Source organism: Archocentrus centrarchus, chromosome 7 (genome assembly GCF_007364275.1).
Source record: "Archocentrus centrarchus isolate MPI-CPG fArcCen1 chromosome 7, fArcCen1, whole genome shotgun sequence".
Taxonomy (NCBI): domain Eukaryota; kingdom Metazoa; phylum Chordata; class Actinopteri; order Cichliformes; family Cichlidae; genus Archocentrus; species Archocentrus centrarchus.
In genome coordinates this window covers 33,131,866-33,147,998 of record NC_044352.1, presented here as the reverse complement: position 1 = coordinate 33,147,998, position 16,133 = coordinate 33,131,866, and the positions used below count along the sequence as shown (strand labels likewise).

Sequence of the window (16,133 nt, the reverse complement as noted above, 5' to 3'; positions counted from 1 at the left end):
TGTAGTCAGACCTCAGTGTGACTTCATGTGAAATGCTCTCTAAAGACAATAAGTGATTTGACTTTTTTTTCTCTCTCTCTCTCTTCTTATAAGGCAAAGAAACACATCTGACAGTCAACAGTGGAAAATGTGCTTACTGATGTGATATAAGGAATCCACTTGTTAAGTGATGATGTATCAACCCTGTTTCACGGTTCAAGCATCTATTACATTCACTGAGGGTGTCCTCTTTTTAACATGTAAAACTTTGTCTTGTTTTATTTAATAGAGAAAAATCCCTAAATAGTCAGCGGTCATTTCACTGTGGACATTAAGCTTAGGATCAAGACTAGTAATCCAAACCATGCAGCAACATATTAATTACTGAACTCATGTTGTGGATGGATCACATCAGATGCTTTCTTGGTGTTTTTTTCCTGCCATATGATGGTGTTTGTCTGTGACCTTTGGAGAGCTTCAACATGAACTTCAACCTCATACTATGGCTTCCCTGTGCTAATGTGTTACAGTATTTCACTAAACCCCATTCCTTCCACTTAGTTAGAGGATATACTGACTTTTATCCTGCCCACTTGGTCACATCATTGGACACGTGTTCAATTGTGACTTGCTGTGTGTAACAGCTGACGGCGGTGTTGGAGTTGTTTTCGCATTCTGCTGCCAGTGTTTAAAGTTTTGCAACAATGTGTGCAGTGACTGAGAGTGGGTTTAAGGTTTGGCAACATACGCGTGAAGTGTGTTTAGTGACTGAGAATGTGTTCGCTGTTGCACAAAAGAGAGTGATTGTGTTGCACCGGATGCAGATAAGTGCCAGAACTGTGTTTGCAGTTTGGCCAGAAGAGCGCGTGATGGGGTTTAGTGTTTAAGTGACTGTGAAATACTGTAAGTACTTTTACAAGTACTGATAGAAGTAATTGGCAACTTTAGAATATGTGTTGTAGTTTGTTACAGTGTTAACCTGACAGTATTAACTATGTGAGTTGAGAGAAAAGTGTATGTTTTGATAAGCATGGCAATAGCGGTACCTTCTCACCATATTGTAGTTGCATTTTGGTGACGCCATGTTCAAGTGTAGTGGTGTATTGGGCACAAATGTTGTGCAAAGGTTGTCCGGAGGTTGTGTGAATTTGTTATTTTGGGTCATGACCCTTGTATTATCCATTAGCCATGTGTGTTTTCTTTAATCTAAGTTATTGGTATGTGGATATAAATGATTTCAAATTAATTTTTATGTATTTGCCTTGCTTTTAAAAGACCAATTTATGTAGTTTCATGTATTTTTACTTATGAAATGTATTGTTGTATTTTTGGAATGTTTTGGTTTTAATGTGATTTGTATTGTGTATATTTTGGGTAATGAGTGAATGAGGGAATTGCAGCTGAGAAATCAAAGAGCTTTAGTTAGAGCAAGATATTAACTTTGGTGTCCTCTCTAGTAATCCACACCTTGGGGTGCAGTGGATCCACCCAATGTATCCTTTAAATCCAGGAAAAAGAAGGAATCATTTTTGGGTCGCATTTGGAGTCGCCTTTGAATTTGGACAGTCTTTATCACCTTGATGTGACATAATTAGTCTCCAAATGTAACCTTCGAAGGATGCAGCCCCTAATATGTCAGACTGCTTTATAGAGTTGCTGGCACAGCCAGCCTACAGCTGCACAATTTTCACATCAAAGTGCTGCAGAACTGCACGAGTTCCACAGCTGGCATGTCTTTACTTTGCCCCTTTACAACTTGTCCTTTACAACTTTTTTCAGAGAGAGGGGCTGTATCAGTGGCTGGCCAGCAGCATTGGAGGCTTATAGAGTGTCAGAAAACTTGAGAAAATATGCGTATTCACTGTAATATTACTGGGAGCACCCAACTAAAAAACTAATACAATCTAATCCATCGAGTTTGCAATAAATCCTCTATCATGAAGGTTTAATGTTCAATCATTGCTGTGTAAGAGTGCTAATTTGTGCATTTGCTCATTGATCAATAGACAATGGGCAATAACAGCTAATTTTCCAACTGTTGTTGTCATAATCTGCCACTGGTGTGTGTATATGTGCACCTAACCTCTGAGTCCAGGAGGAGTTGAACAGGTTCTCCACCTCTTGGCTGGAGCCTGGAACTTTTCCACTGCCCAACCAAACACTTGTGCTCTATCAAGCCTCATCACCTGCACTATTTATGGGCCAGCTCGATCACCCAGATCATCTGCCTCCTCGGGGCAGTAACAGTGCTGTCTCCCATGCAAACTAATTTTGAGTTTCTTTGTGCCTTCCAGTGTTTATTCTCCCATTGGCTGTGGGAGTGGATTCTATTCCCTTTTTCTCCACCGTTTCTCACAGAGCTGGACCTCTCACTCTCAAGGTAAAGATCAGAATCACTCACCTGCTATTCACCTGCCAGCTCACCCTCCAATGACTCACCTTCACCTTTGAAAGGCAACACAGCCAGTGGGCTTGGATACGCCCCCTCAGGAATCACTGATAAAAGTTTTTGAGTGAGCCCAAATTGCAATATTCTCACAAAATTTTCTGAAAAGATTTGTCAACCACTTGGAAAAACCTTTAGTCTAAGTCTCATGCTTGCTTGGTTTCCTGTGCTTCTTTACTTTGTAGAAATCCTTGTGTATAATAAATATTAAGTGTGATCCAGCACTCGTGGCTCTTTGTTCAGGTTCTGTGCTTGAGTCCTCACTCTAAACTTGGCTGATTTCCTGACAATTGTCCCTGGGCTCTTGTTAAAACAGCAACCTAAAATAACAATAAAAAGAATGGATGCAAGTAACATTATATTGTTCAGATAATACACATCGAAAGATACCAAAATCAGTACATTTTGCAGAAAATAATGAAACAGACACTCCACAAAGAAAATCCATAGGAAAAATTGAAGGCAGTGATTTCCATCCAAGATAGTTGTGATTTTTTTTTTTCCCCCACAGTGGAGCAGGAAATTTAGCATAGAAAATGTCAATGGGCTCTTCTGCATTCATGTGGAAAACTTATTGAATTGTTATAATGGATGAAAAAACTAGAGGCAGGCTGAACCTGTTAATTATCTTCTGAGAGACTGTCTTCTTTGTGGCATAACACACTTCTGCTTTCTTTTCTTTTATCTTTGTGTTTTTTCTTTTACAGAGATTGTCTTCAGTGCTGTGCAGAACTGTTGAATGACATTTAAGTTCTTTTGGTTTCCAATCAGCCAGACTATTTTGTAATTTTTTAAAGTGATCTTGAGCTACTGCTCAAGATCACTGCTCAAGATCACGCTCTAGCACTCTGAAGGTCTCTCAAGTTTCCTCTGTGGACACTGGCTCATTTTTTTGTCCAGTCCTTGTACCCGACCCTTTTTTGAGGAGTTTTTTGCTTTTCTCTGTTTGAGCACTGACCTAAGAATCATTTTTAAAACGGCACCTAATTAAAGGAATGAACCAGTGATGTGTCAACACACTTTAGTTGAATCTATGAAAAATGCCAGGATAACATATTATTTTTGCACAAACAAGGTGATTCCCAAAATGCTATTTGCCAAAACCCTGGCAGAATAAATGTAGAAAAGTACCTTCAGATTTTGATCCACAATGCAATACCATCTGGCAAGTGTCTGATTGGCAACGACTTCCTTTTTCAGCATGACAATAATCCCAAACACACTGCCAATTTTGTAAAAGCATACCTGGAGCATATCATTTAAGTTCTGCATAATTTCCTGGACTAGGGCCGTAAGTACCCCGTACCTATGTATAAGTACCGTGACTAAGGCCAAGAGAAAATATCTAGATATTTTCTTATTTCAAGAAATCTTACCAAGTGTAATCATTTTACTGCACAGATTATTTCACTTACTTTGAGAAGATTCAGACTATAATCAAGTGTAAATATCTAGTTTTTAGACAAAACATATTAAATAATCTGTACATTCAGCTCTTGCTCAGCATATCACTCTCAAAACAAGATCAAAAATAATATAAGATTGTGAGATTTAGTCAATTTTTGCATTGTATAACTGCAGCTTTAAAAACACTCAACACATACAGATTATTGTATTTAGTTTCAGCTTGGTTTGTTTTCTATCATAATAAATGGGGGTATTTGTCAGGGCCAAGAACTCTTGACTCACTGTTATGAAGACAGTTTCTACAAAAATTCAAACCTCCTCAGGATGGTTTTGTTCAAAAATCTTGTCAAACTGACAAACTAAACACTGTTATACTTTTGTTTGTTCTATAAGCAGACAATGTAAAGTCTATTTTTTTTTAATTAACTAAAAGATTTTTAGATTAAATTCATGAAAACACTGTCATTTAGAGTTTATTTGTACTCTGATTTAACACAGGTTTAATTTGAAAATTAATAGTGGCATAGACACAGGGTTTTCTACGACCTCCAAATTTAGTCCAAATGCAGGACTTGTTTTAGGTTATGTTGTACTGACGTGGTGAAAATATCTAAACAAACTTACAGTTTAATGCACTACTGAAACAAAGGAGGTAGGGAAAGAGGACACAGTTGAACAGAATCTAACAAGACAAGGGGAAGTAAAACTGAACTCTGATCTTCCAACCCCACATAGAGCCACTGCTTCCAAGTTTACTATTGGGTGAAAAAAAATCATGTGATAGATATTTAATGTGATAGTAACTTAGTTTTATATTATGTTAGGGGCCTCAAGGGATGATGCCCATCAGCATGGCTGTGCTCTTCTGCCTAGACTTCTGCTCTGTCCCTACCCCCTGCCTTCCCTCCTCCATACCTGAGAATAACAGCTGACCTCTTTGTAAAATCAGTTAAATGTAGGTCTTCAGATAAAATCTATTATATCTTTTGGCAAATGTAGCAATTTGTTCCTCACAGTCCTCCAGCTCCACATCAAATGTGCAGTTTGTACTCAGTCCTGGAGCTGTCAGTAAGAAACAAACATGGTGATTCATTCTGAGCATGTTGCTCTAATTGTACTGAAGAAAGGTGTGCACTTTTCACTGGCTGTGGATTTCTGATCTCAAAGATTAATAACCTTTTGCAATAACTGTTACACCATGCAACAGTTTGCATGTGTTTTTGGTTGTGACCTTGCTGCTTAATGTAACATAGTATAACATCAGATCCTATCACTGAGAGGACCCTGGTTCAAATCCTCGGGCTGGCATCACTGTGGGTCCCTGAGCAAGCCCACCCCCCCAGGTTGCTCCCCGGGCGCCCTTTGGCTGCCCCCTGCTCCATGCTGTGCTGTGTGTACTACATACTCCATGTGTGTGATGGGTTAAATGCAGAGAATGAATCTCACTGCATGTATATGTATGTGACAAATAAAGCTCTTTCTTTCTTTCTTTTCTAACATTCTCTGGAGCTTGAAAAAAGGGTGATTGGACTTCTTTTTGTTTGCTTTTGTTTCTTGAAGACGTTTGACCTCTCATCCGAAAGGGAATGTACACAGTCGTATCCTAACATGTTGATGATTGAAATAAATATTGAATCTGGGAATGTTTTCATATACTGTATGTTTTACATAATATTCCTATAATGTGAACAGTTGGAATAAATTCACTTTATATCATTAAACCTATAGGGTTGAAACTGTGGAGATAGTTGGATGGATGGATGGATAATGCAAACATTTGTACTGTAACTGCAATAAAACCATTCTTCATGTCATTATGTATGGTGACACATGATCAAATATTATTTTATACCTCTGCTAATGCAGTCGGGTTTATAATTCACGAAAAATGAAAACCCTGAATTCTGCCTTTTATTATTGGTGCTCACTGTGTGAACTTATATGCTACACAAAATTACCACTGATTGTTAACCTCTTCTAATGCAGTTAAGTTCATAATTGAGGGAAAACCTCATAAAGTTATTCAAGGTACATACATGTCCTACTGTAATGAGTCTGATTTTGATGTAATGATCTACAGTGCGAATCTCCACACCACATATACCTTTTGAAATTACCACAATGATCACAATGACACTTCATTGGCTGTAATTAATGACCTGTGCTAGTTTGTTTTGTTTTGTATTGTTTATTAGTGTTAGGGTAATTTTTTGCTTCTAGAAACTTTTCTTTTCAGTTTATTATATAACAGCAGTTTTTCATTTGTTTCTCTAAAGCCAGAGAGTACAGTAGCATGCATTTATGCACAAGAACACAGCAGTGACTTCCTTAATTACTTCTAATAAATTATTCCTGAAATAGAGACAGCATCAATCAGGAACTAAAAGCAAATTACAGTGACAGTGATGTTTCATTTATAAGCCACAGTTTAAAAATTGTCTGATCCATTTACTACACAGTCTCATTATCAGAGTAACCATCAAAATATAGCTGACAAGAGCACATTGTGGCTCATTTCATCAATGTCACAAGAATGTCTGAATGAACTTGTGAGGAACATTAGTGTAAAAGTGGCCTGTATCTAAATGGCAGAATGATTGAGTAAGCCAGCAATTTCACACTTAGTTGGAATGAGAAAAGTTTGGGGAAAGATGTCAGTGATGATTCCTACCATTACTTCTGCAGCCTCCTCCTCTCTTGAGCTGCCCCACCTTCTTCCCGTTACTCTGGGCCTGTAGTTTCCTTATAGTCTCTCTGGAGCTGTTTTCCAATCTGTCATATTGATATGAATATGAAAACGTGTACAAGAGTGAGAGTTTAGTTAAGATGAACAAATGTTCATAACCAGATGATGGTATGGTATGTAGGCAACCAATGGATACAAAAAGTACCTTCCAATAGAGCCTATGAGGTGCCTCAGTCTGGTCAGGGAGATCATAGGTGCGGAGCCATTCTGACCTCAATGCCTTCCTTTGTTTTTATTACTTCCCAAACAGAAGAACAGGTCACAGATGGAAGAACTTAAGAACTTACATTTTCCACCTGAAAGGGTAGAACAAGTTACCATGACTTGCCTGTCATCTTTCACATGGGACATGTTTCTGCTTAATTTTATGGCCTCTATCCATGACCTGCTCTTGGCCCTGAAGGATCACTTGGAGGCATGGACCTTGTATGGCTGCCTGTGCTGCAGGTTTTTGGCCTAATCTTAAATTTAGCAAAGCTGGAACTGTGGGTTTGGTCAGTAGACATTTTATCTGTAAAAATGTAAGAGGAGATATTGTCATGAATATTAAATAATATAATGACAGCATAGAATACTTTAACTTATACATTAATGAGGCTTAAACCTTTACTTTACAACACATCACAAGAATTTGAAAGAGGTGGAAAGAAAGGTCTCAGTGTAAACTATATAATCATAATAAACAAATGACAAGGTATCAAATATACGAGTATGGTTATGTATATTTTTTCTTTTTTCATATGTATACTACACTAAAACACAGAATGAATCCTCAAAAATAAATCATAGATTTTAAAGTAAGATTACTGTATTTGAATGCATTAGTTTTTGTTAACAGCACCCAACATTCTTGCAGCTTAGTATTTGCTTCCACTCCATTTAGTCTGTGGAATAAATTGGATTATAGATCCTTAATAAATGTCAGTGTTAGCAAGCTAACAACAACAGCTCCAATTTCACATTAGTAAGTAAGTAAATAAAGTTTGTGGGGTATAAACAGAATAAAAAGAGGTGAATGAAAAGGAGTACTCAGTTCATCATAGGAACCCCCCAGCAGCCAGGGTCACCTGATCCAGCACTAACTATAAACTTTATCACAAAGGAAAGTTTTATGTATGTATATGTGTGTGTGTGTGTGTGTGTGTGTGTGTGTGTGTGTGTGTGTGTGTGTGTGTGTGTGTGTGTGTGTGTGTGTGTGTGTGTGTGTGTGTGTGTAACATATATATATATATATATATATATATATATATATATATAAAATTTGGTTCTGTCCTTTTTTTTTTTAAATTTATCTATCCTTTTCCCATTCTCTGTCTATCTTTCGCTTCTTTCCCCTCCCTACCTGCCTTTCAGACCTGGCCTGAATAAATAAAATAAAAATAAATAAATACAAACATTAACAAGAATTGCCTTTAGAAAAAAAAATAGAGTTCTTCTTGTAAAAGCAAATATGTTTGGTACATGTAAGAGTGCATTCAGATCATCATTCTGATTGCAAAAATTGACAGACAGGCTTTAAAAAAAAAAAAAAAGGAAAGTTTTAAGCCTAATCTTAAAAATAGAGAGGGTGTCTGTCTCCCAAATCCAAACTGGGAGCTGGTTCCACAGAAGAGGGGCCTGATGATGCCTCTGCCTCCCATTCTACTTTTAAATACCCTGGGAACCAAGAGAAAGCCAGCAGTCTGAGAGCGAAGTGCTGTATTATTAATCTCTGGCTCTCTTCCACAGCATGTCCTTTGTCCCGTCTCTCTCCCCTCACCCCCCAACCGGTCAAGGCAGATGACTGCCCCTCCCTGATCCTGGTTCTGCTGGAGGTTTCTTCCTGTTAAAAGGGAGTTTTTCCTTCCCACTGTCATCAAGTGCTTGCTCATAGGGCAGGGGTCGGCAACCTGTAATCCGGAAAGAGCCATTTGAACCCGGTTTCCATGGAAAACAAAACAGTGAGAGCCGCAAATACTAGCGGAAGCCGGTAGCCCTACTGCGAGTGACGCATATATTGAGAAATGAAAATATATAAATAGATAAATAAAAAGATTTTATTTTAATATTTCAAGATCACAATAATGTTCCAATTTAAAACTACAACAAAAAGCGAACTGACAAAATTAAAATCCACTTCAGTTGGATACTTATTTACTTCCGCCAGCCGCACAGAGCCAGATTAAGCCTGAATGAGCCACATGCGGCTCCGGAGCCGTGGGTTGCCGACCCCTGTCATAGGGGGTCATTTTGATTGTTGGGTTTGCTCTGTTATTATTATAGGGTCTTTACCTGACAATATAAAGCACCTTGTGGAGACTGTTTGTTGTAATTTGGTGCTATATAAATTAAATTAAACTTTAAATTAAACTCCCCTTGTGTGCTGAATCCAGCCTAGACAGGACTCTACAGTAAAATCATCACATGCGTGTTTCATTGCCTCCAGTATATTCTCCCTGGTGTAGGGCTGGCAGTCAAACACCTTCCACCTCCACACAGAGAAAAACTCCTCTATTGGATTGAGGAAGGGGCTGTAAGGTGGATGGAACATGTTTGTGTAGCGCTGGTTGTTTGCGAACCACTCACGTATCTGGAAAGCACGATGAAAGTTCACATTGTCCCAAATTATGATGTATACAGGAGGCACTGCTTGCTGATCCAGCTGTTCTTGCCATCCTGTAGACCACCTAGGAATGAATATGAGGAGATGTCTGGTGTTGTATGGCCCCAGGTTAGTATGATGGTGGAGGACCCTCCAGTTACCAATGGCTGCACAGAGGGTGACATTGCCACCCCGCAGGGCAGGGACTTCCACATGTTGCGTGAAAAGGGCGCTCCTGCCACCCGCATTTGGTTGTTGTTCAATTCTGGGAAAGGGGGAGTACACTTACAAATGTATATTGCCAGTGGACATTGCATTGTAATGAACATCACAGTGCTTGCAGTGTGGCATACTGTGTGTCAAATGTTGTACAGCATGGAACAGTGAATGTGAATGTTCTGATGATGCTGCCACAGAAAATCTGCTCAGATTGGGTTGGACCCTTTGTCCTGCTGTTATCCTGTGGACGAGGACATGGTGTACAATGGTTGCCCGTATCTCATTGGAGATGACTGTTCTCCTCGTCCACCACCACTCACACGCACTCTTCCTCATCTGGTTCTCTGTATGTGTCCGTCCATTGTAGATGCACATGTGCCACCTGCACACTAAACTGATTTTTATCCTGCCCAGTGGGTCTGGTCACATCATTGGACATGTGTGTTCAATTGTGACTTGTTGTGTGTAACAGATGATAGCGGTGTTGGAGTTGTGTTCGCATTCTGCTGCCAGTGTTTACAGTTTTTCAACACAGGTGTGAAATGACTGAGACTGTGAATAAGGTTTAGCAAAACACATGTGAAGCGTGTTTAGTGACTGAGAATGTGTTTGCTGTTGAGCAAAAAAGAGTGGTTGAGTTGCACCTGAAGTGTCTAAGTGCCTGAACTGTGCAGTTTGGCCAAAAGAGTGTGTGATTTGGGAAACTCATTTAGGCCTCTGTGGATTTGGTTTAGGGAATGGCGATAAGTGTTTTAGCGATACAGAAATACTGTAGAAGGAAGTGGAAAAAAGACTGCACAGACTGAAATGCTGCATTGTGAGTTTCTGCTGGGTGGTAATGACTCTTGCCTTTTTCACACCTTTGCTCATGTAATGATGCACATGATCAATAGTGGGTCAATTACCACCTCCAAAGGGGACAACCCCAATTGCAGTTTAAATACCTGGGACTTTCCATGTTTTAATTATAGAACTGAAGATGCTTCTTGGATAATAGGTGAAACAAACAAAAGCAGTCCAGTCACCTTTTTTCACATTCTTTAGACTTCCATGACCTGAATGACTGAGAATCTATACAGACAAATTACCTTTTCATTGTTGTCGAGCTACATTGAAACCGGAGAATTCTCATATTAACTTTAATGCTGGGGTTTGTAGCGCACTTTATTAACGAGGACTGTGTGGAAGACAGGATGTTTGAGTCAGGTGCTCTGGCAGATTGCTAGACCTACAAGCTGAAGTTGATGCTCTCCTCTCTGTGTGTGATTTTTCTTCAGTAGGTCAGTTGTGCAGAGTGAGTGGCGCAATCCGGTGGCAAAACATACACCAATCAGACATAACATTATGACCACCTGCCTAATAATTTTGCTGCCAAAATAGCCCTGACCCATTGAAGCATGGACTCCACTGGACCCTTGAAGGTGTGCTGTGGTATCTGCACCAAGATGTTAGTGACAGGGCATGTAAATCCTATAAGTTTGCTTTATGGTGGTGGAGCATTATCCTGCTGAATGAGGCCATAGCCAACTGGTCTGCAACAATGCTTAGGTAGCTGGTATGTGTCAAAGCATACCAACATCCACACAGATGGCAGGAGCCAAGGTTTCCCAGCAGAACACTGCACAAAAAAATCACATTGTCTCTGCCAGCTTGCCCTCTTCCCATAGTTCATCCTGGTGCCAGGTGTTCCCCAGGTAAGCAACTCACACACATACACCTGGCCATCCATGTGATGTAAAAGAAAACATGATTCATCAGACAAGGCCACCTTCTTCTATTACTCTGTGGTCCAGTTCTGCTCACATGCCCATTTTTGGTGCTTTAGGTGGTGGACAGGGGGCAGCATGGGCACCCTGACTGGTCAGCAGCTATGTAGCCCCATACACAACAAACTCTGATGCACTGTGTATTCTGAAACCTTTCAATCAGAAGCAGCATTAACTTTTATGGCAATTTGGGCTACAGTAGCTCGTCTGTTGGACTGGACCACACAGGCTAGCCTTCACTCCCCACGTACATCAGTGGGCACTGTTCACCACTGTTCCTTCCTTCGGCCATCTTCCTTGACAGATACTGACCACTGCAGACCTGGAACACCCCAAAAGAGATGCAGTTTTGGAGATGCTCTTACCCTTACTTGCATCTAGAAATCACAATTTGGTCCTTGTCAGACTCACTCAAATCTTTATGCTTGCCTATTCTTCCTGCTTCTAACACATCAACTTTGAGGACAAAATGTTCACTTGCTCCCTAATATATGCCACCCACTAACAGGTGCCACAATGAAGAGATAATCAGTGTTATTCACTTCACCAGTCAGTTGTCATAATTTGCTTGATCAGTATGTCCATAAGATGCAATTAGCACTAACCCCCCCCCCCCCCCCCCCCCCCAGTTATATTGAGGTTAAGTCCTTTTCCAAACACACCCAGCCATTATACAAAAAATAGTTTACTATTATGTTACTAATATCACACTACTACCACAACTACTTTTCTTACCAAAGGATGATTAGGAATCTTAACATCCATTAGCATCTCAACATGAAAAAAATTAATTGTTACCTTACAATCTCCTTCACTTATATTTAATTGATTGATGGGTGCAATGGACTAAAAAAAAAAAAAAAAAAAAAAAAAAAACAGGAGCCTCCTAGAAAGAGATGATATACCCCACTGTCCAAACAGAATCTGGCCTGTCTACAGATAGCACACCACCAAACAGTGGACTCACTGTGGACCAGCAGCAGACCCACTTTTTTTTTTTTTTTTTTTTTTAATTTTCAAATTTTACCAGCTGATCTCACACAGAGATCAGCTGGTAAAATTGAGATCACAGCACTGGACTGAATGGTAGTACGTCTCTAAAATGGTAAGTACTGTAAATGATCCTTTTCCATAAGCTTAATTTATTAAGTCACCTGTTTGGTGAAATTATACTGGCAGAGAATAATGAAGGTAATTGCTTTGTTCCTATTTTGCAAGTGTAAAAATAGACCCTGTGCTGAAGAAGGAAAAGACTAAATGACTGAGACTGCCGGTGTTGTAATCGAATAATGTTGTAAAAATTTCCATGAACAGATCAAACAAAGGCATAAAACAACAATACAGAGCACAACAGCAGACTACACAACTACAACACAACAGCCTACATTATTAATAAAAACAATTTGTCTGAAAGAAACATTTATATGTCTTAGGGTCCATTCAGATCAACATCAAGATCAAGATGGCCTTTGGTTCATTCTCAAATGCTCTCAGAGTGAAAGGCATGCTAACAAAATGTCTCTACAGCTCACAGAATGTCAGAGACATCTTCATCTTCAAGCTGTACACCTTGTTGGGGTCTCATTTGTAAACTATGGTCCTTTGACCTCCATACTTTGCCTTTCCCTCCAGTGCTGACAAGCACATCCACAGCATTTACTTCATGCACCTCAAACTCGGCCTTCTGATGGTGCTCTTTTTGCTGGTCTGATAGATTTTGGATGATTGTTTTCTCCCCATCAATTACATGCTGCTTGAGCTGATGGGAGAACATGTCCTCAATAGGGGAGCACTTGAATGACTGCAATCTTGTTCCAGGCTTCTTTGACCTGCATGTTCTGGTTTCCTGGCTTGACGAGGCAGAGAGCAGCTTCAGCACCGAGGTGAGCTGCTTTGATAACGTCAGCCTTCCGCCCTGTCAATGGGTTGTCCATGGTCACGTCAACAACGAAGCTGTGAGCCACGTTTGAGATGAAACCGTCAATGTGCACACCAAGATCCACTTTGATCAGACCTCCATCCTTCAGTAAGACTTCAGGGTCACTCTTCAGAGGGAAGAAATGGCATACACAGTTGTTAACAGACACGCATGTAGGAAAAGCGACACCTTTCTTCATTTCCTTTTCCCTCTTGAAGATCTTCCCAGTTTCTGCCACAATGAAGGCATATCCCTTTTCGCACAGGCTGATCACAGAGACTCCAGCTTTAGCTGCCTCTACTACAGCCTTCAGAGCCTGGTTTGCAATCCCTGTGTCCATCTTGTACTTGGTAACCACCAAGTTGTCTGCGATGGTTTGTTCCTGCCTCTCATCATCTCCAGACATGTTGGCAGTGTGTCCGCGAACTCAAGAGTAACTTTTTTTTTTTCTCAATTTTACACTTAATGTAGTAATGCAGACTGTGGGAGCAGGCTGTGGTTTGATGGCTCAGCTGTAGGAAGGAGACCTGGGTGGGTTGGCAGATTCAACTGGGGAGAGCATGCAGCTACTAATCATGCTCTTTCCTTTTATAGCAAGTGTGGGGCCTGAAGATTGTGATATGAGACCAGTGGAAAGCAACAAGAAGTTGGGCAGTCTATAAATACAGTGAGCTATTGCTGGGCGAAGTGTCAAAGTGGTTTTGAATTACAAATTAAGTGTATGTGAGTCCAATAAGTAAGATCTGTAATCACTCATCTGCTTACTTTCTTTGGTGTTTGGCTGCTAGTCTATTCTTTATGTCACTTCCACTTTCCCACACTGTCAAATTAATGCTGACATCACTGATCTAGTCCTATCATTTTCTTGTCCACCTTCTCTGAGCCAATCAGTCTCCATTCTGCATCCCTTAAATCACAGCGGTCTTCTGTCATTTTGTCTTTCAGACTCTCATTTGTGTCAAATTCAGGCACTGACATCTTTGATCCTGTTATGATCCCTGTCCTGTGTACTATCACGTAAGGGGAGATCTTGCATTGCATTGTGCCAAGGCTACAACCAGTCTTTTTCAATGAAAATTCTCACTACCAGCAATCCAGCAACCAGTTTCCCTGCTGTGCAGTTGCAAGAACTTGCCTCAGTCTCATTCTTCTTTACAGGCCCTTAACAAGCCCCGGAGAGGGCAAACAGCATGCCCCATACCAAGCTTCCTTGTTCAGCTGGCATTCCAGCCTGGATGTTCTGCTTCAGTTTCTACATCCTTGCCTCAGTTTTCTCCGGTTTCTGTAAAACCAAGTGAATGGTCCTAATAAAATGCTATTAAGTTTTATATAGCACCCTCCCTTGAAATTATTACTTATTTTAATTACTCAAAGAATGTTTTGTTTTTCAGCAGGAATCAAAAAACTTGACACTCAGGAGGACAAAGAATGGGCACTGGCATCACTGTCAAAACTTGGGCATTTAACAGGGATGGGGTGGATTCTGAGTCCAGAAAGACCTCAAGTAATACTTCAGATTTGACATTTACTTTGACTCCTCATATAAATTATATATGTATGTTAACTCTTATAAATTACAGACATTAGACTGGCCTTGTCCATAATCTCCACTTTAATTTAGATATATTTTGTGTACTCTACAATCTACTTTGTCTACTCTATGTGGCCAAGGAAGCCACAGTTCGGCAAACAGTGAATGCACTGTGGTAAGAAAGTGCCTTAATAAAAACTTTTGTACCCCTTTAAACACTTCAGTGCAGTTTAAGAAAACACATGGAAATAGACTTTATTTATTAAGGCAGAGGGTTTGATTTAATATGCATAACTGTCAGTTGTTAAGCAAGCTATCTTACTGAACTGCATCTTTTACTTTGTGTTTCTCTATAAAGGGCTGGCATATCGCATGAAGTGACTCACAGCCAGTATCTTTGGTTTGGTCCTGGGAGCAGTCCAGCAGAGCTCATACCCTCCTTCCTTATTCAAAACTCTGCTTGGCCAGTAAGGATCTAAAGTAAGTTATAACAAGGGGTCTGTGCTTCTAAGAATGCATTTAAGACTAAATGGTATGTTCACCCCCAAAGGTGATGTGATTGGGGAATCCTTCATGAGCCAAAGGCCAAGCAGCTTTACACTGACTGCACTGGTGCAGTTATCAAGGAGAAGGAACTGTTTTGATCTGACAGTTTCCTTCCTGGTGGTTCTCTGGATGAGACCATCTCTGCATCATCAAAGTGAAATGTCCATGTTCAGCCAGAGCTAAAACTGTCTTGCAAGCAGCTGAAAATAAGGTCGTTTTCCTGGAAGTGGATGAAGCAAGTGGTTCCCTGGCACTAAAAAAAGGAATCATAACTACTGGCATCAGATCCAGGGCAAGCTACTTCTCACAGGAGCTAACAGTTGTCACCTTATTATTTGGACTACACTTGACTTCGTGATCTTGCCTGTCTACAGAGTGCGAACTTGGGCTATTAACATCCAAACTTTGGAAACTTTCTACCAGGAAGTTTTCTTGCCCAACATTCTATTAGAACTATAATTTAATATCTGCATTTGGGATGCAGTGATCCAACAGTTTCCAGTTCATTTTTAATATTTAGATCTTTGCTTTGGATATCTGATACCATTTTTTATTTATTTATTTTTTAATATAGGAAAATTCATTCAAGAATAAAAAACACTTGAGTTTTATTTCACATCTTGCTTTTATGTGGAAAAAAAAATATTTTAAAGAACGTTGATGGTGTGAAATACTTCAAAATTGTAACCCTTTCTTCTTGCTATATTATAGTTAGTGTACATAAGAACAGAACAAAACATACCAGCTTGAATCCAGCTATATGAAGCTTGGACCTATATCTGACCCAAATGTTGCTTCAGTGCATCCTTAATCTGCACCAATATTATATGAATTCTTAGTGCTTACATAAATTAAGTTTTAATATTTCATAAGAAAAGGTTTTGGACAAAAAATATTTCTGAAAATGAAGAGAAACACATTTATCTGGTATTCTGTATTTTTAATGAAAGTTTTCTGCAAAACAAAGGTCAAAGGTCACCTATCTCCTTTGGGG

The 16,133-nt window shown here is 39.7% G+C and overlaps 1 pseudogene; it reads right to left on the bottom strand.

The window, feature by feature from the left end:
- Positions 1 to 12,584: 12,584 nt before the first annotated feature.
- LOC115782467 (proliferation-associated protein 2G4 pseudogene) lies at positions 12,585 to 13,468 on the bottom strand (annotated as a pseudogene).
- Positions 13,469 to 16,133: the final 2,665 nt, after the last annotated feature.